Source organism: Hyla sarda, chromosome 1 (assembly GCF_029499605.1).
Source record: "Hyla sarda isolate aHylSar1 chromosome 1, aHylSar1.hap1, whole genome shotgun sequence".
In the NCBI taxonomy this organism is placed as follows: Eukaryota; Metazoa; Chordata; class Amphibia; order Anura; family Hylidae; genus Hyla; species Hyla sarda.
This window is the reverse complement of record NC_079189.1, coordinates 345,923,386-345,949,291: the sequence shown is the minus strand read 5'-3', so window position 1 is coordinate 345,949,291 and position 25,906 is coordinate 345,923,386. Positions and strand designations below refer to the sequence as shown.

The window sequence follows — 25,906 nt, the reverse complement described above, 5'->3', positions numbered from 1 at the left end:
ATAAAGTCAGTTTCAGGAGGCCATGGTCCTGAAGCAACGCCCCCTCCATTCATGTTTATGGATGGTGGCGTAACGGTCATTTTTCGTGATGTCATGACCACAGTCACCCGAAGCCAGGGGTGGAGTACCCCTTTAAAGTGCAAAACAAACAAAATGAATTTGGATATTTGTACCTAAGACATTTCTTACTGTCAGCAGGCATATCATAGAATATAAAAGTATGATATATTAATTCTGGGAATGAAGCTTTTCAGGCAGTTATTCTCCAAAATGTTAATTGTGTTAATTACCTCTCAGTGAATAGAGACCTATCATACTAGATATAAAATTGAAGAAGAAAAAATTAGCATTAGATTAATCATTACACTTTGTTTTCATTTGTGATCCCCTTTTGTCTGAGTATTTAAATTGTTTCAAGCCAACAACTTACTTTTAATGATGCTTATCAAAGTGTTTTCAAGTTGTTATTTCTACATCTTGTGGATTAACACTTAGCTGACTGAGGAGACTCCTGAATATCCTGATAATGACATGTGGCAGTTTGGTTTTGTGACTGCTGCAGGGACTGTGCAATGTCTGGTTGTCAGTTCTCTCTTGTCACTTTGAGAGGCATCATTTCTGGCCAGTCTTCATAACAAATGATGAGGGTCAGGTATAGCCGAAGGCAGGAACAATGTTTGGCGAGCTCTCCATTTTCAGATGTTGCACTACGTCTTCTAAAAAAAAAAAAAAAACTTTTGAATAAAAAAGTCTGCAATATTATATTGTTCAAAGAATCCATGAGCCACTGCAGTGTGTTGAATTTTGGTTTAATATTTGTTTTCTTATTATTTTGTTTCTCCTTATTTATGTCTATCTATCCAAATGAAGTCACATTTTAATATTTTTCACATTCTCAATATCACAAATCATAAGAGACAATGGGGGAGATTTCTGAATCTTTTTTTTTTGCTTGTTATTGGTCTAATTTGCATGTTCTTTTTGCAAAGTTTAGGATTTGCAGATTTTATTGCACATTTTGAATAAGACTTGTCTATGTAGGCCACTTTATATGCAATATTTAGAGATGAGCGAAGTTACAGTGATTCGATTCGTCACGAACCTCTCGGCTTGGCAGTTGCTGACTTTAGCCTGCATAAATTATTTCAGCTTTCAGGTGCTCCGGTGGGCTGGAGACTCTCTCCTAGGACTGTATCCACCTTTTCCGGCCCACCAGAGCACCTGAAAGCTAAACTAATGTATGCAGGCTAAAGTCAGCAACTGCCGAGCTGAAAAGTTTGTGACAAATCGATGAGATTCGCTCATCTCTAGCAATATTCATTAATTTATTTAGGATTTTTTTTTAATACGTAAAATTACAATGTTATGGCTAGAAAAATAAACAGCAAACATAGACCTTCTTCAGTGCTGCTCTACAAACCTGCTTTACAAGTCAGAAATGGTGTTGTGAAGTCATTTTGTTAGTTTTGGTGGACTTGCACTTACTTATCACACCTTTTATAAATTATGTGTATGTCCATCAAAAAAGCCGCAACAAAAGTGACTTTAAAACTGACATAAAAAGAGTAGCATAAGATTTATGAGAAAAATAGAAAAGACCTGCAGCCCTTTATCAAAGAAAATAAGTCCTCCTGTAAGAGCTGTTTAATACCACCACAATTTTTATTGCGTGTGGAAATAATTCCTTTCCTTAAAAAAAAACTCAATTCAATGTAAGATCCTATACTTCTTTTATAATATTTGCATACAGTATTTACATGTTTTTCCAGACCTTTCGGATCATGATAGGAATCCTATTAAAAGTGCAAGCAAGTATTCATTAAACTAGCCACAATCACATTCATTTCTTATTATGTACAGATAGTAAGAGTAGGTTCTAGAGATGAGCATATTTTTGAAAAGTAGCAGAGAAGTGGCACACGTGCGCTGGTAGTACGGGTCATGTAGAAAGAGACCAAACTGTCAATGACCACATTTCTGATGCACAGTGATTTGCTTCTTTCTTAACTTAATAAAATCTCCATTTCCCTATAGATTCCATGATCAGCATTGATAATGGCATCTATAGGGTTAATGGCAGACATAAGCATGATTTCTGATATCTGCCATTAGGGGTGTGTTCTTGGCTGCTGATAGGAGTTGGAACTCACCTGCTATAAAGCAAGCACAACTCTTGTGCTCACTTCATAGCCATGCTGTAAATGTGCGTGAAGTACCTATCTGCAACACCGAACAGTTACCGCATGTGTCTTCAAGGGGATAGAAACAGACATAAATAACATGACACACTCACCATTATTGAAGTATTCCTATCTCAGCGTTTTATACCCTTTCCATAGGATAGGTCCAAGTGGCCAGACCACCACTGATCCCAAAAGCGGAGATATAAATTTCTCAGGAATAATTGGAGTGCACCACATGTGTTACGCCGAGCGCTCCGGGTCCCTGCTCCTCCCCGGAGGAGACCCACTGACCGGGAGCGCTGCACTGACACTGCCGACGGGGATGCAATTCGCATAGCGGGACGCGCCCGCTCACGGATCGCATCCCAATCCACTTACCTGTCCCGGTCCCCGGCTGTCACGTCCTGGCGCGCACGGCTCCGCTCCCTAGGGCGCGCGCGCCAGCTCTCTAATATTTAAAGGGCCAGTGCACCAATGATTGGTGCCTGGCCCAATCAGTGTCATTAGCTCCCACCTGCTCCACGCCTTTATAACCTCACTTCCCCTTCCCTGCTTTGCCGGATCTTGTTGCCCTTATGCCTAGAGAAAGCGTTTCCTGTGATTGCGATACCAGTGTTTCCAGACCTTCTGCCGTTACCATTGACTACGAACCTTGCCGCCTGCCCTGACCTTCTGCTACGTCTGACCTTGCCTCTGTCTAGTCCTTCTGTCCCACGCCTTCTCAGCAGTCAGCGAGCTTGAGCCGTTACCAGTGGATACGACCTGGTTGCTACCGCCGCAGCAAGACCATCCCGCTTTGCGGCGGGCTCTGGTGAATACCAGTAGCAGCTTAGAACCGGTCCACCGGTACGGTCCACGCCAATCCCTCGCTGACACAGAGGATCCACATCCAGCCTGCCCAATCCTAACAGTAGATCCGGCCATGGATTCCGCTGAGGTGCCGCTGCCAAGTCTCGCTGACCTATCCACGGTGGTCGCCCAGCAATCCCAACAGATCGTCCAACAAGGACAGCAGCTGTCGCAGTTGACCTCCGCTTGTCCCTGCCGGACAAATATGATGGGGTCTCTAAACTCTGCCTTGGTTTCCTGTCTCAATGTTCCCTACATTTGGAGATGTTGTCGGACCAATTTCCCACAGAACGGTCAAAGGTGGCTTTCTTGGTTAGTCTCCTGTCTGGGAAGGCCTTGTCATGGGCCACACCACTCTGGGACCGCAACGATCCTGTCACTGCCACTGTTCAGTCCTTATTCGCTGAGGTTCGTAGTGTCTTCGAGGAACCAGCCCGAGCCTCTTCTGCCGAAACTGCAAGGAGTCCAAGGAGATTCTTCTGTGGGCGAATATGCCATCCAATTTCGTACCCTCGCCTCTGAATTATCTTGGAACAATGAGGCCCTTTGCGCGACCTTCAAAAAAGGCTTATCCAGTAACATCAAGGATGCGCTGACCGCACGAGAAATTCCTGCCAACCTGCATGAAATTATCCATTTGGCCACCCGCATTGACATGCGTTTTTCTTAAAGACACCAGGAGCTTCGCCAGGAAAAGGACCTTGATCTCTGGGCATATCTCTCCCAGTGTCATTTGCAATCTACCCCTGTGCCTCCCGCCGAGGAGGCTATGCAAGTGGATCGGTCTCGCCTGACCCATGAAGAGAGGACTCGCCGCAGAGATAAAAATTTATGTCTGTACTGCGCTAGTACCGAACATTTCCTAGTGGATTGCCCTATTCGTCCTCCGCATCTGGGAAATGCACGCACGCACCCAGCTCACATGGGAGTGGCGTCTCTTGGTGTGAAGTCTGCTTCTCCACGTCTCACTGTGCCCGTGCGGATTTCTCCTTCTGCCAACTCCTCCTTCTCAGCTGTGGCCTTCTTGGACTCTGGTTCTGCGGGAAATTTTATTTTGGCCTCTTTTGTTAATAGGTTCAGCATCCCAGTGACCCGTCTCGTCAAGCCGCTCTACATTTCTTCTGTCAACGGAGTAAAATTGGACTGCACTGTGCGTTAACGCACAGAACCCCTGCTTATGAGCATTGGACTGCATCACGAAAAAATTTAATTTTTTGTTCTGCCCAGCTGCACCTCTGAAGTCCTCCTCGGCCTGCCATGGCTCCAACGTCATTCTCCTACCCTTGACTGGACCACCGGGGAGATCAAGAATTGGGGTCCTTCTTGTCACAAATGATGCCTCACTTCTGCTCCCACTTGTCTAACTCCTGAGGTTCCACCCATACCGGCTCCTGCCAAGGCTTACCAGGATATTTTCTGCAAAAAGCAAGCTGGGATTTTGCCTCCTCATAGCCCCCTTCCTGGTAACACTCTGCCCCGTGGCAAGCTTCACCCTCTGCCCCCCCTCCCCATTCCCACTTTTTCTGGATGGCCTGCCATTGATGTAGTTACCCAGGACTTCTCTGTCATCCGGAAGGAAACTAAAAAATCGCTTCCAATGGCCTCGTCTCATGTGAAGGGACAAGCAGACAAAAAGAGGGGGAGACCTAATGGGGGGGGGGGTACTGTTACGCCGAACGCTCCGGGTCCCTGCTCCTCCCCGGAGCGCTCGCGGCGTTCCCCTCTCTGCAGCGCCCCGGTCAGACCCGCTGACCGGGATCGCTGCACTGACACTGCTGACGGGGATGCTATTCGCATAGCGGGACGTGCCCGCTCGCGGATCGCATCCAAATCCACTTACCTTTCCTGGTCCCCGGCTGTCACGCCCTGGCGCGCGCGGCTCCGCTCCCTAGGGCGCGCGCACGCCAGCTCTCTAAGATTTAAAGGGCCAGTGCACCAATGATTGGTGCCTGGCCCAATCAGTGTCATTAGCTCCCACCTGCTCCACGCCTTTATAACCTCACTTCCCCTTCCCTGCTTTGCCAGATCTTGTAGCCCTTGTGCCTAGAGAAAGCGTTTCCTGTGATTGCCATACCAGTGTTTCCAGACCTTCTGCCGTTATCATTGACTACGATCCTTGCCGCCTGCCCTGACCTTCTGCTACGTCTGACCTCACCCCTGTCTAGTCCTTCTGTCCCACGCCTTCTCAGCAGTCAGCGAGCTTGAGCCGTTACCGGTGGATACGACCTGGTTGCTACCGCCGCAGCAAGACCATCCCACTTTGTGGCGGGCTCTGGTGAATACCAGTAGCAGCTTAGAACCGGTCCACCGGTACGGTCCACGCCAATCCCTCGCTGACACAGAGAATCCACATCCAGCCTGCCGTATCCTAACAACATGTAGGTTCCCACCGCTTTGTTCCCCCTCTACTTGACTGCGGAATGTTTCCTAGTTCAGGGCTTGAAAACATTTGTTCCTATAGGGAATAAATGGAGCACAGGTCGTCCAAGCGTAGTGTGCTCCATTCGTTCTGGGGCCAATTTTGTCAACGCTTTTGGGATTAGTGGGGTTAAAAAATTTATTGATTAGCGTTAACTTTTTTTGTGGGGGGAGGGGGGTAGTAAAAAAGTAGCAGCATTTCTTCCATTGTATTTTCCATGTTGAAGTTAGAACATTCACTGTGAGGCATAAAGAACATGTTATCAATTTGTTAGTTCTGATTCCAGCAACACCAAACACATACACAGACTTTTTTTTAGGTTTTAATTGATTTTACAAAATAATCATGAGCTTATTTTTATGGGATAAGTCATGTTTTTAATAGAAAATTGAATTTCACATTTTTTTTTTCTTTTATGTAATTTACATTTCAGTTTGTGGGAAAACTAATATGTTTTCAACACTTAAAAAAAACTCAGTTTAATGAGCAACCATTCAATTGTTTCTATATTGCATTGGTATACTCAATGTATACTATTGCCTCAATAATGAACTGATAATTGTAATGGATATGCAGCCCATTTAATAGGCATATCCATGGCAGGCTTGGGGCATTAAGCATTATGCTTGTGGCTAACTTTTGAAATATTTTTATTGGTTTTGAACATATTACTGTATACATAACATAAGAATATTGTTGCATCATATTCTAATCATGTTTAATAGCAAATAGCAATGGTATAGTTTAGTCAAGAATTTTTAAGGTTGACTAGAATAGAGAAAAAGGAAAATAAGAAGGAAGGTAAAAAAAATGTTGTTGATTTATTCTGCTCAATTGACTATTTATATTTGACTTATATCTATTTTGAAAATTCCGATATAGTGAGACTGAACACTCAACTCATATTTTTACTTTGATCATTGTTTATGTGTGTGGTTTATGTGGAAAATTTTAGATATATAATAAAATTTGCTAACATGGCAACCCATTAGCAATTACCGATAGGTAACCACTTACCTATAAGTTTCAGTTTACACACTATTGACTGCAGTATATAAAGGGTTAAACAACAAGTTATGTCCATTACCTACTATGGTTGTGACCAGTAGCATATTTACCATTGGGCCCACAAGGCCTAGAACAGCAGTTTAACCCCTTAAGGACTCAGCCCATTTTGGCCTTAAGGACTCAGACAATTTAATTTTTACGTTTTCATTTTTTCCTCCTCGCCTTCTAAAAATCATAACTCTTTTATATTTTCATCCACAGACTAGAATGAGGGCTTGTTTTTTGCGCGACCAGTTGTCCTTTGTAATGACATCACTCATTATATCATAAAATGTATGGCGCAACCAAAAAACACTATTTTTGTGGGGAAATTAAAACGAAAAACGCAATTTTGCTAATTTTGGAAGGTTTTGTTTTCACGCCGTACAATTTCTGGTAAAAATGACATGTGTTCTTTATTGTGAGGGTCAATACGATTAAAATGATACCCATTATTATATACTTTTATATTATTGTTGCGCTTAAAAAAAATCACAAACTTTTTAACCAAATTAGTACGTTTATAATCCCTTTATTTTGATGACCTATAACTTTTTTATTTTTCAGTATAAGTGGCGGTATGGGGGCTCATTTTATGCGCCATGATCTGTACTTTTTTTTGATACCACATTTGTATATAAAAAACTTTTAATACATTTTTTATAATTTTTTTTTTAATAAAATGTATTAAAAAAGTAGGAATTTTGGACATTTTAAAATTTTTTTCGTTCACGCCGTTCACCGTACGGGATCATTAACATTTTATTTTAATAGTTCGGACATTTACGCACGCGGCGATACCAAATATGTCTATAAAAAATGTTTTTTACGCTTTTTGGGGGTAAAATAGGAAAAAACGGACGTTTTACTTTTTTATTGGGGGAGGGGATTTTTCACTTTTTTTTTACTTTTACTTTTACATTTTTTTACATTTTTTTTTACACTTGAATAGTCCCCATAGGGGACTATTCATAGCAATACCATGATTGCTAAGACTGATCTGTTCTATGTATAGGACATAGAACAGATCAGTATTATCGGTCATCTCCTGCTCTGGTCTGCTCGATCACAGACCAGAGCAGGAGACGCCGGGAGCCGCACGGAGGAAGGTGAGGGGACCTCCGTGCGGCGTTATGAATGATCGGATCCCCGCAGCAGCGCTGCGGGCGATCCGATCGTTCATTTTAATCGCGAACTCCCGCAGATGCCGGGATCTGTATTGATCCCGGCACCTGAGGGGTTAATGGCGGATGCCCGCGAGATCGCGGGCGTCGGCCATTGCCGGCGGGTCCCTGGCTGCGATCAGCAGCCGGGATCAGCCGCGCATGACACGGACATCGCTCCGATGCCCGCGGTTATGCTTAGGACGTAAATGTACGTCCTGGTGCGTTAAGTACCACCTCACCAGGACGTACATTTACGTCCTGCGTCCTTAAGGGGTTAAGGGAGGTGGCATAAATGCCACCCCATGGTGCACCGTTGTGGACAAAATTGGTGCATTATAGAGCAGGTGAAAAGATCCACAGGCTGAGATACTGAGGGGAATAGAACACTGTGGCCCACAGGATTACACTGCAGCACACAGCAGTTCTGTTCTCCTGATCTCTGCGTGCTCCACTGCACAGAGCCCAGCCTTTCTTCCGCCTGGAGCAGGGTGTTCTTCCAGACCCCACTGAGCCCCTAAATCCTGGAAAGACTCCCTGCAGGTACCGGCTAAGCAGAGACAGCAGCAGCAGGGGAAAGTAAACTGCAACAGGAAGAAGCTGAGAAAATGCCTGGGGCTGCCTGGAGGAGTGGATTATGGAGCAGCTGAGCATACTCTCTGGCAGTTACTGACCCCTCCATCACCCATAGGTGTGTATATAGGGTAAGATCATATACGGCTGATAGGGGCATCACCTCATATAGTGAAAAATACAGCTCTCCAGTCCAGTGCAGTAGAGAATATTAACTGCCATCAGCCATCATATGCTATGAGAAGGCAGACAATAGTATTTATCAAGTAGTGATTATGGGGACTCACATTTTTCTTGATTTACTAAATGGGAATGTGCTTTCAAAAGTTTTAGATTAGAGACAAATACTGAAGCCTGTTTACTTTTGCTAATCAATTCATAGTATATTATTGTATTTATTTATTTATTTTTTTACATTTCTATTGGGGAAACCATCTTAATGAAATGTTTACATGCACATTCAGATATTAGAAAACAGAAGACTGTGGGGGACCCCATTGACTTCTATGGAAGTGTTTACTAGGCATACTTTGTGACCTGTGTCCTTGTACAGAGATGGGGAGAGTGTAACCTCTTGTAGATTACCTAATCCTGTTCTATCTATCTACTGATGTCTAAATTAATTATAACCCTTCCTGTGATTATAATGAGTAGACTGCTGAAAATGTTTCTCTACCAAACAGTTCATCATTAGGCTTAGCGACCAGAAGAAAAATAAAAAACAGCATGATTTCAAGATATTATACGATTAAGGGTTAGCACCTGAAATGCATCACATGACATTTACCATTTCTTGTTGTTGGTTTTTAAGGAATAACTCCTTGGAACTGCACCATCTGCGCTGAACCTCTTTCTTCATTTCTATGCTTGGCTTTGGGTGTTACCCCCCTCCATCGTGCCACAGCCCTGTGACTGTCCGTGTCATTTTATATTTTAAATAAATTGCCAAAGCATTGGACTTGCAGAGTCAACAAATTTGAAGGAAGTTTAGAGCAAAGGTCCCTGTTGAATTTTCAAATCAAGAGATCTGAGTGTGGGTTAAATGAGTGAAGGAATCGTTCCATGAAAGACTGGGACTATTTAGGTGTTCACAGTAAACAAAGTGAGTGGATTTGGGGGTAAACTAAACAGTCAAATTATGCCAGATTTCTATGCTCGGCTTTGGGTGTTACTCCACACCATCAGATTTTTAACAGTGACTCAGACTGTTTGAAAATCTGGCACATCTTACATTGTCTACCTCAAAAGGGGTACTCCCCCGAAAAACATCTTACCCCCTATACAAATCGGTGGGACCCCCGCGATCAGACATCTTACCCCATATGTTTTTCAGTGGAGTACCCCTTTAACCCCTTAACGATGCAGGACGTATATTTACGTCCTGCGCCGGCTCCCGCGATATGAAGCGGGATCGCGCCGCGATCCTGCATCATATCGCGTCTGTCCCAGCGCTTATCAACGGCCGGGACCCGCGGCTAATACCACACATCGCCGATCGCGGCGATGTGCGGTATTAACCCTTTAGAAGCGGCGGTCAAAGCTGACTGCCGCTTCTAAAGTGAAACTGAAAGTGACCCGGCTGCTCAGTCGAGCTGTTCGGGACCGCCGCGGTGAAATCGCGGCATCCCGAACAGCTGATCGGACACCGGGAGGGCCCTTACCTGCCTCCTCGGTGTCCGATCGACGAATGACTGCTCCGTGCCTGAGATCCACAGGCGTATTAATACACGCCAGTGATCAGCATAGGAGATCAGTGTGTGCAGTGTTATAGGTCCGTATGGGACCTATAACACTGCAAAAAAAATGTAAAAAAAAAGTGTTAATAAAGGTCATTTAACCCCTTCCCTAATAAAAGTTTGAATCACCCCCCTTTTCCCATAAAAAAAATAAAACAGTGTAAAAAAATAAATAAATAAACATATGTGGTATCGTCGCGTGTGTAAATGTCCGAACTATAAAACTATATCATTAATTAAACCACACGGTCAATGGCGTACGCGCAAAAAAATTCCAAAGTCCAAAAAAGCGTATTTTGGTCACTTTTTATACCATTAAAAAAATGAATAAAAAGTGATCAAAAAGTCCGATCAAAAATAAAATCATACCGATAAAAACTTCAGATCACGGCGCAATGAGTCCTCATACCGCCCTGTACGTGGAAAAATAAAAAAGTTATAGGGGTCAGAAGATGACATTTTTAAACGTATAAATTTTCCTGCATGTAGTTATGATTTTTTCCAGAAGTGAGACAAAATCAAACCTATATAAGTAGGGTATCATTTTAACCGTATAGACCTACAGAATAATGATAAGGTGTAATTTTTACCGAAATATGCACTGCGTAGATACGGAAGCCCCCAAAAGTTCCAAAATGGCGTTTTTTTTTCCGATTTTGTCGCGCAATGATTTTTTTTTCCATTTCGCCGTGCATTTTTGGGTAAAATGACTAATGTCACTGCAAAGTAGAATTGACGACGCAAAAAATAAGCCATAATATGGATTTTTAGGTGGAAAATTGAAAGGGTTATGATTTTTAAAAGGTAAGGAGGAAAAAACGAAAGTGCAAAAACGGAAAAACCCTGAGTCCTTAAGGGGTTAAACCTGCATCCCTTCTGGTGGTATAGTTAACATCAAGAATATTTTATCCCTTTAAATTCATTTAAAAATCTGCCTATGTCCCCTTTTAATGCATCTCTGTAACATGGATGGGATTTTTCACGCCTATGGGGAGTGCTGCTTTTCTACTTTTGGATATATATCTGAAAAGAGGTTGTGAGTCTAGCTTTGGGAAGCAGAGCACCATCCCTTTGATCAGGAGTCTGAACACAGTGCTGTTTTCTCTTTTTATTGTTTCCCGTTTTTATGCAATATTGCGCAAATTAAACCTTAAAAAATGCTAATTTTTTTTTTTTTGAAAACCCCCATTTTATGCTTTAATTTAGGAAAATCCAACTATTTTCTATCATAAACAGTATCTCATAGATTATCATTCAGACCACTTCACTACTTATATTTGACAGAGCTGCAGTAAGAATACATCTTTATTTGAATGTGAACTGGCTTCCAACCTTGCTACCACATTTGAATTTATCCTTAGAAAACTATAAACCAATTTACTAGAGTTAATCTGAACACTACAGGAAGATCTTCAGATACACAGTCATTTGTAGTAAACCTGTGAAACCACAGTATATAATCACATATCGTTCCTTCAATTAAACCGCTTTTGGGATTTTCAGGGTGATCTTCAGGACCAAGGTTATGTTTCTTTTCTAAATGAGGGGATTTGAAGCATGTTTCTCTAATTTGACAATCCAATGTGAAATTGATACTAAAAATTGATATCCTCTGGATGAGTCAATTTCTACACTATGAAATATCTTCCAGGCTTATGTGTCCTTGGTTCTCCTTGCTCTCTGCAGTAAAAAATCCTATATCGTATTACATACTGATATCTAGCTGTCCAGTGTGAATGAATATGATCATGTTACATGCAAGAATGTCTGATAATAATATATAGAAAGATGTAACACTTAACCTTTAGCTTTAAAAAAATAAAAATAGAAAAAGCCTTAGAGTTCTGATCAGTCCAAACTGATTGATCAGTACTGTACAGTTATATCAGTTTGACTAATATGAACCTCAGACTTACTGTTATAGTGACATAACATAACTATATAGCAAAGAGAAGGGACAAATGTAGTAAAAATCTTATTGCCTCTACATTTAATAGTATCCATAATTTCAAATCAAACTTTGCAATAGAATAGGCTATCCATCCAAAGCCCAAACTCATAAATATTTAAAGGGGTTTTTGCAAGGTTATCTCCTATCCACGTGATACGAGATAATTTCTTATTGCTGGGTACAACCACTCGGGCCCCTGCCGATCAATAGAACAGAGGTCAATTGTGTGGGTGTGCATGCTCGCCTAATGCTCTATTCATTCTCTATGAGAGCGCTGAACACAGCGGTGAATAACAATAATTTTAGAAGCAGCAGGAAAGCAAATCCACCATTGTTTTATTTATTTACAAGCTGAGGACTGCCTGGTTTTTCCTACCTTATCCTTGTGGGGTGGAAAAACAACAAAGGAGGAAGCTTTTGTTTTTATATCCCATCCCTAAATTCTGACCCCATTTCCCCTCCTAATATTCCGACCTCATAGCCTGTCCTCATATTTTGTTCTCAAATCTCGACCCCATATCCCATCCTCATATTCCATCCCTATATCCTGTCCCCATATCCTGACCTCATATCCCATCCCCATATCCTGTCCCCATATCCCAACCTCATATCCTGACCTAATTTCCCAACCTCATATCCCAACCTCATATCCCGACCTCATATCCCGACCTCACATCCCGACCTCATATCCCGTCCCCATAGCTAATCCTCATTTCTAATCCTCATATCCCGTCCTCAGGTGAGGCTGTGTTGTGGTAAAGGTATTGAAAGCTGAAAATAAAAGCGGTGTGGCTTAAAAGGTAGGCGTGTCTTTGTGAGACGGGACATTGCATGCAGGGAGGGTATGGGTTACCAGCTGGATTGACACATTCACCAAGAGAAGCAGAACGGATCTTGTGGAGTAAGGCACCAGAAGTCCTATATACTTGCATGGGACTTTAAACAAAAAACCCATCCTTCACATATGGGGGCAGGTTAGGGGTTAATTTACCTATTATATATTTTTATTTGACATATAAGAAACATGTGACCAGGTATTATCAAAATATCTCCAGCTGTTTGGTAGTTATGCAGTAACATACAGAATATTCCCCATAGACTAGTATGGGAGTGGGTAAGGGTTAAATTACCTATCCTATGTTTGTTGTTGACATATAAATAACATGTGTGCCAAGTTTCATGTTAATATCTTTAGCGGTTTGGGAGTGATGCTGGAAAATACACATACACACACATATGCACACATTGACAGACATTTATCAAGCGATTTAGTTAAATTTTTTTCACAAAAAATGTCGCAAAAATGTCGCACCTGTGACTACGCAATTTTTCGTGCGACATTTTGACTGGAAAGCGAGAAAAGCAAGTTTTCCAAAACTAAACTACGTAGTAATAATTTTAAAATGGACTACGGGTAGTCAGGTATTTATTAACTGTGACAGTCGCAACTGCGCAAAAAAAAGTTGCAACAAGGTTAAAAATTGACTAAATTTACTCCAGCTCAAACATGGAGCAGAAAAAGCTACTACCAAAGTAAAAAAGAAAAAATTGCTTACGTGAAAGAAAATTATCAACAGGCTGAAACCAGTTGATAAATAAGTCACACATAAGCAATAAAAAAGTAAAGAAAAAATTACTAAAAAAAAGGAATACATAAGCAAACATTGATAAATGTTTCTCATTGAGTTTTATATATTATCGATTTATTTATGTTATGGCATTCACCATTAAAGGGGTACTTTGGCCCTAAGACATCTTATCCCCTATACAAAGGATAGGGCATAATATGTCTGATCACAGGGGTCCCGCTGCTGGGACACCCACCTGTGGCAGCTGCACAGAGCGATGTTCGCTCTGTGTCTGAAGAGTCACGACTACAGGGCCAGAGTTTCATGATGTCATGACTCCGCCCCCTTGTGATTTCATGGGCACCCGCCCCCTCAATGCAAGTCTATGGGGGGGGGGGGGGGCGTAGCGGCCATCATGTCCCCTCCCATAGACTTGCATTGAGGGGGCAGAATGTCACAAAACTCCAGACCCCCTTGTCATGACCCTTCAGACATGGAGCGAACATCGCTCTGTACAGGTGGGTGTCTGCATGAGAGATTGCGGGGGTCCCCAGCAGCGGGAGCCCCGTGATCAGACATCTTATCCCCTGTTCTTTGGATAGGGGAAAAGATATCTTAGGGCCGGAGTAGCCCTTTAATATAAATTTAGGCATAACATTATTGAATAGGCAAAGACAAGCATGACATTATAATATTAAAACATTTATCTATTCAAACTTACCTTTCTGTAAATTTCTGCAAAACACTACAGCTTATGACAATTATAATACAATGTTGTGACATACTAGCAAAAACCTCAATAGGTTAGAGTATGTAGCAAAGTTGGACCGTGTCACACTTATCGAGTAATGTGAAGCAAAAATGAAAGGTCACATCTGCATATTGTGCTTTTGTTTAAACATAATTGCATTATTTAAAATCTTCTCTCTCTCTCTCTCTCTCTCTCTCTCTCTCTATTTATATATATATATATATATATATATATATATATATATATATATACACTACTCAAAAAAATTGAGAGAACACTAAGATAATACATCCTAGATCTGAATGAATGAACTAATCGTATGAAACATTTTCATCTTTACATAGTTTAATGTGCTGGCAACAAAATCACACAAAAATTATCAATGGAAATCAAATTTATCAACCCATGGAGGTCTGAATATGGAGTCACACTCAAAATCAAAATGGAAAACCACACTACAGGCTGATTCAACTTTGATGTAATGTCCTTAAAACAAGTCAAAATTAGGCTCAGTAGAGTGTGTGGCCTCTACGTGCCCGTATGACCTCCATACAATGCATGGGCATGCTCCTGATGAGGAGTCTGTGGTGCAACGAGGCGTTGGTGGATGGAGTGCGACATGACGTCCCAGATGTGTTCAATCGGATTCAGATCAGGGGAACGGGCGGGCCAGTCCATAGCATCAATACCTTCCTCTTGCAGGAACTGTTGACACACTCCAGCCACATGAGGTCTAGAATTGTCTTGCAATAGGAGGAACCCAGGGCCAACCACACCTGCATAAGGTCTCACAAGGGATCTGAGGATCTCATCTCTCTATCTAATGGCAGTCAGGCTACCTCTGGCAAGCACATGTCCTGCATGGTGTTGGGCTTTAAGCACAACTTCCACCTGTGGATTTCAGGCTCTCATACCACCCTCATGGAGTCTGTTTCTTACCTTTTGAGATGACACATGCACATTTGTGGCCATATGGAGGTAATTTTGCAGGGCTCTGGCAGTGCTCCTCCTTCCACAAAGGCGGAGGATGCGGTCCTGCTGCTGGGTTGTTGCCCTCCTATGGCCTACTCCACGTCTCCTGGTAGTGCCTCCATGCTCTGGACACTGCGCTGAAAGACACAGCAAACCTTCTTGCCACAGCTTGCATTGATGTGCCATCCTAGATAAGCTGCACTACCTAAGCCGCTTGTGTGGGTTGTAGACTCCGTCTCATGCTACCACTAGAGAGAAAAAACCGCCAGCATTCAAAAGTGACCAAAATATCATCCAAGAAGCATATGAACTGAGAAGTGGTCTGTGGTCACCACCTGCAGAACCACTCCTTTATTGGTGGTGTCTTGCTAATTGCCCATAATTTCCACATATTGTCTGTTCCTTTGCACAACAGCATGTGAAATTGATTGTCAATCAGTGTTGCTTCCTGAGTGGATATTGTGATTTCACAGAAATGTGATTGACATGTGGTTGTTTAAGTGTTCCTTTTATGCCCCTTGTCCTTAAATATAGATGGAAGCACCCAACTCCTGCGCATTCGCACGATCACATCGTAGAGCACAGTTTTACAGTGATACCGAGGTCGGATCACTGTGCATGCGCATGAACGTTTCGGGATCCATAGAGCAAGTCAGTCACTGACGTGCATGGACAGGAGGTCGTCAGATCAGCCCGCAAATATGCGGAAAGCTGACGCGTGCGCAGTATACAGGTAAAGACTAGTGGGGGCACGGACATGATTCCTCCTATCAGAAGGAGGGAGTGAGTGATGTCATATGTGCACAGGCGCTGTGAGAATGTGTACAAATGGAGAGACTCGTGATGCAGGTGAACCGCTGTTACAAACATCACAGGCACTGGTCAGCTTTTAAAACACTTTTTGTTATTATGGCGTTATTGACACTAGATACTTTATGATGCTGAGCACTTTATGATGTTAAACACTCGATGATGCATCTCTTCATGCATTGGATTGTTGATAAACTATTGTTGTTACTATGACTACATGATCACATGTGTGAATTAACCAATGAGAATACTTTGAGGATGTGGCTTTTTATAATTGTAAGCACCTGTATTTGTACCAATCACAAAAATGTATACCATGTATATATATATATATATATATATATATATATATATATATATATATATATTGTCACGATGCCGGCTGGCAGGAGGTGGATCCTCTGTGCCAGAGAGGGATGGCGAGGACCGTGCTAGTGGACCGGTTCTAAGACACTACTGGTTTTCACCAGAGCCCGCCGCAAAGCGGGATGGTCTTGCTGCGGCGGTAGTGACCAGGTCGTATCCACTAGCAACGGCACCTCTCTGGCTGCTGAAGATAGGCGAGGTACAAGGGAGTAGGCAGAAGCAAAGTCGGACGTAGCAGAAGGTCGGGGGCAGGCGGCAAGGTTCGTAGTCAGGGGAGATAGCAATAGTTCTGGTACACAGGGTATAAACACACAAAGAACGCTTTCACTGGCACTAAGGCAACAAGATCCGGCAAGGGAGTGCATGGGAGGAGACTAGATATAAGCAGGGAACAGGTGGGAACCAATTAAGCTAATTGGGCCAGGCACCAATCATTGGTGCACTGGCCCTTTAAGTCTCAGGGAGCTGGCGCGCGCGCGCCCTAGAGAGCGGAGCCGCGCGCGCCAGCACATGACCGCAGGAGACGGGAACGGGTAAGTGACCTGGGATGCGACTCGCAAGCGGGCGCGTCCCGCTGTGCGAATCGCATCCCCAACGGCCATGGCAGAGCAGCGCTCCCGGTCAGCGCTGACCGGGGAGCTGCAGGAAGAAGGGCGCCGTGAGCGCTCCGGGGAGGAGCGGGGACCCGGAGCGCTAGGCGTAACAGTACCCCCCCCCTTAGGTCTCCCCTTCTCTTTATCGGGAAACTGCCTCCCCTGGGATGAGGACACCGGGAAAGGATGGGGGGATTCCTCAACGGCAGGCAGAACCGCAGGAGTAGGAATGGGGAGAGAGGGCAGAGGGCGGGACCTGGCACGGGGCAGTGTGACACCAGGACGAGGGCCATGAGGGGACACAGAAGCTTGCCTGATGGAACTGGGAGGGGGGGAGGGGCATTTCCTGTGGCAGGCAGAGTCCTTAATGACCTTAGGGGGACCAGATACAGGAGGAACCACAGAGTTACGGCAAGGGTTACTGGGAACCGGTTTTAGACAGTTCTTGGAACAAGAGGACCCCCAACTCTTGATCTCCCCAGTGGACCAATCCAGGGTTGGGGAATGAAGTTGAAGCCAGGGAAGTCCAAGGAGAATTTCCGAGGTGCAATTGGGGAGGACCAAAAGTTCAATCCTCTCGTGGTGAGATCCGATGCTCATAAGAAGGGGTTCCGTGCGGAAACGTATGGTACAGTCCACCCTGGCTCCGTTGACCGCGGAAATGTGGAGTGGCTTGACAAGACGGGTCACCGGAATCCGGAATTTATTCACAAAGGAGTCCCGAATAAAGTTCCCAGAAGCTCCAGAGTCCAGGCAGGCCACGGCTGAGAGGGGAGAGCTGGCTGAAGTGGAAATCCGAACAGGTACCGTGAGACGTGGAGAAGCCGACTTGGCATCAAGAGACGCCACACCCACGAGAGCAGAGTGCGAGCGTGCGTTTCCCAGACGTGGAGGACGGATTGGGCAATCCACCAGAAAATGTTCAGTACTGGCACAGTACAAACAAAGATTCTCTTCCTTACGGCGATTCCTCTCTTCCAGGGTCAGGCGAGACCGATCCACTTGCATGGCCTCCTCGGCGGGAGGCCTAGGCGCAGATTGCAGTGGAGACTGTGGGAGAGGTGTCCAGAGATCTAAGTCCTTTTCCTGGCGGAGCTCTTGATGCCTCTCAGAGAAACGCATGTCAATGCGAGTGGCTAGATGAATGAGTTCATGCAGGTTAGCAGGAGTCTCTCGTGCGGCCAGAACATCCTTAATGTTGCTGGATAGGCCTTTTTTAAAGGTCGCGCAGAGAGCCTCATTATTCCAGGATAGTTCAGAAGCAAGAGTACGGAATTGTATGGCGTACTCGCCAACGGAGGAATTACCCTGGACCAGGTTCAGCAGGGCAGTCTCAGCAGAAGAGGCTCGGGCAGGTTCCTCAAAGACACTTCGAATTTCCGAGAAGAAGGAGTGTACAGAGGCAGTGACAGGGTCATCGCGGTCCCAGAGCGGTGTGGCCCATGACAGGGCTTTTCCAGACAGAAGGCTGACTACGAAAGCCACCTTAGACCTTTCAGTAGGAAACTGATCCGACATCATCTCCAGATGCAGGGAACATTGGGAAAGGAAGCCACGGCAAAACTTAGAGTCCCCATTAAATTTGTCCGGCAAAGACAGGCGGAGGCTAGGAGTGGCCACTCGCTGCGGAAGAGGTGCAGGAGCTGGCGGAGGAGATGGTTGCTGCTGCTGTAGCTGAGACTGAATCTGCTGTAGCTGCGACTGGAGTTGCTGAGTCATGGTGGTCAAGTACGACAGCTGGTGATCTTGTTGGGCAATCTGTCGGGCTTGCTGGGCGACCAGTGTGGGGAGGTCGGCGACAACAGGCAGAGGAACTTCAGCGGGATCCATGGCCGGATCTACTGTCACGATGCCGGCTGGCAGGAGGTGGATCCTCTGTGCCAGAGAGGGATGGCGAGGACCGTGCTAGTGGACCGGTTCTAAGACACTACTGGTTTTCACCAGAGCCCGCCGCAAAGCGGGATGGTCTTGCTGCGGCGGTAGTGACCAGGTCGTATCCACTAGCAACGGCACCTCTCTGGCTGCTGAAGATAGGCGAGGTACAAGGGAGTAGGCAGAAGCAAAGTCGGACGTAGCAGAAGGTCGGGGGCAGGCGGCAAGGTTCGTAGTCAGGGGAGATAGCAATAGTTCTGGTACACAGGGTATAAACACACAAAGAACGCTTTCACTGGCACTAAGGCAACAAGATCCGGCAAGGGAGTGCATGGGAGGAGACTAGATATAAGCAGGGAACAGGTGGGAACCAATTAAGCTAATTGGGCCAGGCACCAATCATTGGTGCACTGGCCCTTTAAGTCTCAGGGAGCTGGCGCGCGCGCGCCCTAGAGAGCGGAGCCGCGCGCGCCAGCACATGACCGCAGGAGACGGGAACGGGTAAGTGACCTGGGATGCGACTCGCAAGCGGGCGCGTCCCGCTGTGCGAATCGCATCCCCAACGGCCATGGCAGAGCAGCGCTCCCGGTCAGCGCTGACCGGGGAGCTGCAGGAAGAAGGGCGCCGTGAGCGCTCCGGGGAGGAGCGGGGACCCGGAGCGCTAGGCGTAACATATATATATTAGTTATTTCTTTTTATTTCAGGTTTTCAGGTTACTCCAGATGGCGTATAGTTGTTATATATCCCTATGTTTTTATATGACATTGTGTAAAAAAACAATAGCAAAAATGATTAATTGTATTATGTGTACCATTTACACGACCATTATAAAAGTACATTCATGGAATGTTTGCTTTTACACAGACCTCTTTGTCAACATCTCTGCAGGCAAGACAGAGCATGATATAGATTACATGAAAAACACTTAGTCCCTTTATATAGAATTCTGATGTAGCACGGATTATTGATCTCGAAAATGGAGGCATAATACTATGTCCTAATAATACTGCAATGTTTAGCTCACATTTATCAACTTGAAGAGACTATTTATCAACTACTTCATCAGGAAAAAACTATTAACTGATGTGTAAAAAATACATTATTTCTACAATTTTTTTAAATAATTGACTAGTAATACATATATTAAAAGTATTTGTTGAATTATTTTTTGGCCATTACTTTTAATTGCAAAATTTTACACAGTCTAGAGAATGGAACAGAAAAAAAGACTCACATTGCCTGTTTCTATTTTACACAGGTCCCATTGGTTCTGAGTCAAAGTACACGTGCAGTGGGTCTGCAGATTGGAGCTTGACCATGCCAGGTAAACAGCAGATATATCATGCTTTTATTCTTTTCAATATTGCAAGCCATTTTTTATTTTATCCAGTGAAGGACTGCCATATTACTCTTCCATTGAAGTACATGGCACCTCTAATGTACCTCTCTGTGATCCCAATTTTATTCCAAATTCTGTATGAAACTGTACAAAAACTTAAATTGTGGTATGCTTCTAGGGAAGATTACCTCCTTACTTACAAAACCCATATGGCAGTGCCCAGAGGCTCAATGGCTACATACTATGTTTCATACAACCCCTTGCCTTGCAATACAGATCCTATGCAGAAAGCTCTTTAGCAAGTGACTTTTTACTCTATATGCCCAGATAATTAAAACATAGAAATTTAATTTGTACGAAGCTGCATTTACTTTTTGATTTTGTTATTAAAAATAAAGTATATCACTTATTGACGCATTAGCCTAGAGCAGGGATTCTCAAATGTATTATATTGGACAAAACCAGATGGACCAAGGTAAATTCTGGACCTCACAAGACAATTGGGATGCTTGGCCCTCACCAGACACACTAAGGTAATTTCTAAGCCTCATATTACAGCCAACTGTGATGAGTTGGCATCACAAGACAATTCAAAGTAATGCCTCTGCTTCACAAGACAGAGTAAGATGATGAGCTTCACCATCAATAGTGGAAGTTCTTGCTAAAATAAAAAATGAATCTTTGGGCTGTGCAAACAATAAACCAAAATGAGCGGTTATGGGCCCTAAATATTCAAACACCTAACCCCAGGGCCATAGCCCAGAATAAAAGACAAATTTCCTATCCCTAAATGTAACTTTTATTATTGTCAAATAAAATCTGTACTTCAAAAAAGGAAAAATTCAAACTTATACCAAGACAGAGCAACTGAGTAGTAAACAGATAACACTTGTACATATGCGGTACTGCAGTACACCGTTTAAATGCAATCTGTCTCAGTATTTTGTTAAAACCATTAATGTCATGCCTTCCTCTGCATGTTTTGCCATAACAACAGCGTTATTAAAAGGTATATGGTGATTTATTTATGTGGCTTTAAAAAAAGTGGCTGTATTTTTACATTATATGTGCACAGACAACCACTTTCCCATAGACTTGCACATTAATGTTAAAAGATACGGACAGAATTTTGTGGACAGATTTTTCAAATGATATACGCCTGTGTGAACACAGACACATTTTTCTTGTTTTTGGCACCTAAACTAAGAATAAGATTCAAAATGCCCAAAATTGGTGAAATGTGTTGCTTACCCACTTCTAAGAAAACAATCTCTTCAGCTGTGCCTCACTAACACTAGAGGGCGCCTTACTAGCGAGACCCCACTTATAGATGAAGAAGCACTGATCTAAGAATGACTTGTATTTAAGAAACTGACTCATCATGTTAAATCTGTTGGAAAAGTCTTTTATGTTGAACATGTCAAGGGAGGGTTGAGAGTTTTACTAGTGTCTTTTCAAATTCACTTGATGAAGGTCAAATGAAGTCTCCTGCCAGGAAGCACATGTATTTAACCAACTGTTGCACAACATTAGTTCTTTATTTTTACTAATGCTGTGTGATTTCATCTAAATAAATTTTTTTTCCCAACAACATTTTTTTTTTGACTGCCAGAAGTCCCTTGGTTCACTGAAAGCTAGGTATGCTCACAGATCTTGTACTGTGCTTTTTACAACGGTACAGTAGTTTTCTCTTAACAAAAAGTGAATTCTAATGAAAATAAGGTTGTATGGAATATTTGCGACACTTTATATTTAAAAAAGGATCAATAATATATGGCTTTAATGGAACCTTTTATGGGAAGCAATAGAGGAAGAACTGTAACAAGAATTCCAAATCTCATACACTATTTTATATGTGTAACATGTCTCTAATGCCTAAACCAATGTAATGTAACAAAGCTACTAAGCTGTGCAAATAAATGTATTATTGCAATATAGATGGAGTGGTGAAAGGGCCATATGGGACTAACTCTATACACATTCAGATGTGTAATTTCTAAATGTATTAAAGGGATTATCCCAAGATGCAGAGTCCTGTGGATAAAGGCTACCTGATTGATAGAAGTCTATCTGATCCCACGGTGCCCAAGAATAGAGGTTGAATATGAGTCAAGTAAATGGAATAGTGGTGCATATGCTCTGTAAACAGGTATATCAGGTTTAAAAAAAAAAAGGCTGCAAAAGCATATAGCATTGCTCATCTGTCTGCCCCATTCCTTGCTGGTTAAGAAGTCGTAGTAGTACAATTCTCAGAATGCAACAGCTCTTTATCAATCCTCTCACCCTTCCTACTACCTCTCTTGCCAATTTCCCACCAAGAACTGTTGCACACCATCCCATTTCACAGCAGACTATTTCACAATAAGTTAGCAGCACCTGCTGCATTTATTGCCTGCCTTCTGCTTTGCCTTTGGCATAATTCATCACAAGGCGAAATGTGGTAAAGATACTACACTTTGTGTATATCTTTTGAATTTTGCTACAATAATTCTGCAATTGTGCAAAAAAAAGTGTCTGTTCTGTTCCCTGCACAAGTCAAACAGTTAGTTTGGTCTCCTCCCAGCCTAGCAGGAGACCAAACTCATGAAATGAGTGCGTGGCATGGCAAGGCACAGCTCTCGCAGGCTTCAGTGACATTGTGCCTGCTGGGGAATGCCCACTTTCTCATACCAGGAGCTCACTCAATGTGAGCAAGGGGAAAGGTATGATACACAGATTTTTAAAGCTTAAGGAAAAAAATTAAGGACAGAAAAGGTATTAGGGGTAGTAAGGGAATATAACCACCACTACTTGCTTAGTTATCCCCTATCCTGTGGATAGGGGATACTTTAGCATCTTGGGACACCTGTCCACCCTTAACTTTTCTTGAATTTAATTAAGGATTCCAATTACTTATGATACAAAGTCAATACAATATTGATTAGTAAATACTAGTTTATGTGGGGAAAGTAGTCTTAAATGGGGCACTGCCACATTGTCAATTTTTTTATGTTGTAGTCCATGTGTTTTCTGGCAATTTTCTAATGTATTTCATCAGCCCCAAAAAAATATAATGATGCTTTTTTTTAATCATACTTTTTAATCATACTTTTTTAGCCACAAGAGGGCTCCTTTTAGGTCCTGACCGAGACCAAAAACAGGAAATGCGGACAGGACCTGAGCTGTCACAGTACTTGCTCTTTGCCTATTAAACAAGAAGGCGAGATTGAGCGTTGTGCACTCTGCCCTGCATGTGTCTCCTCTATGGCTACAGCCTCCTGTCTCTGCCTCCTGTGTATCATCTATGCATGCTCCCAAGTCCAAGCGCAGCATATATGAGAGAGATTAGAAGTTCTTCCCAGCAGAGCTTCAGGCTATAACCTGCCAGGGAACGCCCCCTCTTTCCGGACAGAGTTCACACACAGTGAGCAGCAAAGAAGGTTCGAAAAAGTGGATTTATATGTAATTGAAAAAAAAAAGGCAAGAGGGATATTGTTATTAGGTAGGGATTCAGGAACTATATTACTAAGACTAGTTCTCTAAATAATGCACATTAAGAAAATTGAACTCACTGAAATAAATATAAAAAAAATATCCAAATATCTTGAGCATGTGTCCCAAGACTTGTAACGCTGAGCGCTCTGGGTCCCGCATCCATCCCGGAGTGCTCAAGGCGTGTGTCCTCCTGCAGCGCTCCGGTCTGTCCCTCTGACCGGGAGCACTGCTACAGTGCTGCCGGCGGGGATGCGATCCACGTGGTGGCACAAGTCCGCCCGCGGGTCGCATCCCGTTCTAATTATCTCCCTTTGTCTGCTGTGTCCTCCCGGCTCGCGCGGCCCCGCTCTCTAGGGCGCGCGTGCGCCGGCTCTCTTAAATTTAAAGGGCCAGTGCACCATTAATTGGTGCCTGGCCCAATCACTGTTAAACACTATAAAACCCCACTTTCCCTTCCTGTCCTTGCCGGATCTTGTTGCCTTGTGCCAGTGAAAGCATTTTTGTGAGCCCTTTGCCTGTGTATCCAGACCCTTGCTGTTGCCCCTGACTACGAACCGTTGCCATCTGCCCTGACCTTCTGCTATGTCTGACCTTGCCTTTGCCTTGTCCTTGTTTCCCGCGCCAGACTCAGCCGCCAGAGGGGTTGAGTCGCTACTGGGTGGAACGACCTGGGGGTTACCGGCCGCAGCAAGTCCATCCCGCTTTGCGGCAGTCTCTGGTGAAAACCAGTAATCCCTTAGATTCCGTTCCCCTGGTACGGCCCACGCCATCGCCTCTCTGGCACAGAGGATCCACTACCCGTGTCCTCCCCGCATACCAGTCTGGATCCTGACAAGACTGCTGTTACAATAGTGAACAAGTAATGCCAATTGGCATATAAATGACCAGCATTAGTCAATAAGAAATTGATAAAAAGGCATTACCTCTGAACCTGGGGTTAACATATTTACTATTTATGAATTCTCTATTATTACAAGTACTCATTACATCACAGCAACAGGAAAACAGTTTTGTAGTGTAGAATTTGCTCTTGCCAATATTATAAAGGTTCACCTTAAAAATATAAATGATCATTCATTATAAATGTATATTAAAACATTTCCCCTTTATTGATATACATTAAAAGGCCAAACCCACTTGATAAAACTTGTAAATCTTTCACCTCAATCAAATACTCAATGTTGTTGTATTCCAAAATTTGTTACAAAGCAATACACTAGAACTTCACCTCCTGAAAGTACAGCTTGGCTTCTCACCCTTGGGTTTCAGTAATGCCATATACACCCTCAGGAATCCAGATCAGCAATTCAAGAGGTCAAGCAATGTGGTCAATTCTGTTACAGTGGTAGCTATGAACCTACACTTGTATCACATTCCAATAAAGGTGGAATATACTACAGTGTATAGTTTTCAAGAATGTTTCTGCAATAATATATTTTATACCCTTAAGGGCACAGCCCAGTTTGGTCTTGAGGACATAGCAAGTTTACTTATTTTTTTTCTGTTTGTGTTTTTGTAATGACACTTTTTATTTATTTTACTACAAAATGTATGGTGCCAAAAATAAAATGAACATACCATTAGGACCCCTGCATACATGTTCTGGGGGTGCTGATTAGTAAGGGGCATATCGCTTGCGGACAGTGCCATGATCACAGCACCTTAAATGGTTAATGATGGAGAACAGCAGGGTCATTGTTCTCCATCATTTACTGTAAGGGCAAGTCTGACAGTCTATGAAGCGAGTGCAGCTCTTGTGTTGGCCTCATGGTCACACCACTACTCAGGATATTAATGTACATCCAGGTTTGTTAAGTACCAGGGCACGAGGATGTACATTTATGTCCAATGTCAAGGAGTTAGGTAATGTATAGTTACATAGTTATTCATGCAAAGAAGAAGGAGCCAACACTAACTTAGGGCTCAGGGGCCCTAAGCAGCTGGTTCAGGAGGTGCACAATCCAATCAAGCATGACATATGTCAGTGCAAAAAGGACACCAAAGACTCACCATCCAGACAGCAGCTTTATTCAGGAAAAGTGATGCATAACGGGTACCAGAGGGTATGGCAGATGTGGTGGGGGCAGAAACAGTTATCAAAACAGTTTATCCCGGTCTGCCCCCAACACATCTGCCATACCCTCTTTTACCTGTAATGAATCGCTTTTCCTGAATAAAGCTGCCATCTGGATGGTGAGTGACGTCTTCTGTTTCCTTTTTATACTGACATAGTAACATAG

At 43.4% G+C, this 25,906-nt stretch overlaps 1 protein-coding gene across 12 annotated transcripts in view; it reads left to right on the top strand.

Moving 5' to 3' along the window:
* The window catches only part of LINGO2 (leucine rich repeat and Ig domain containing 2), a 1,627,476-nt gene that overhangs the window by 551,613 nt on the left and 1,049,957 nt on the right, over nucleotides 1-25,906 (top strand). For all 12 annotated transcript variants that reach the window (XM_056521000.1, XM_056521015.1, XM_056521043.1 and 9 more), the window contains one exon: nucleotides 20,112-20,177. The gene's annotated coding sequence lies outside the window, so the exon portion shown is untranslated. The remainder of the gene's footprint in view (nucleotides 1-20,111; nucleotides 20,178-25,906) is intronic.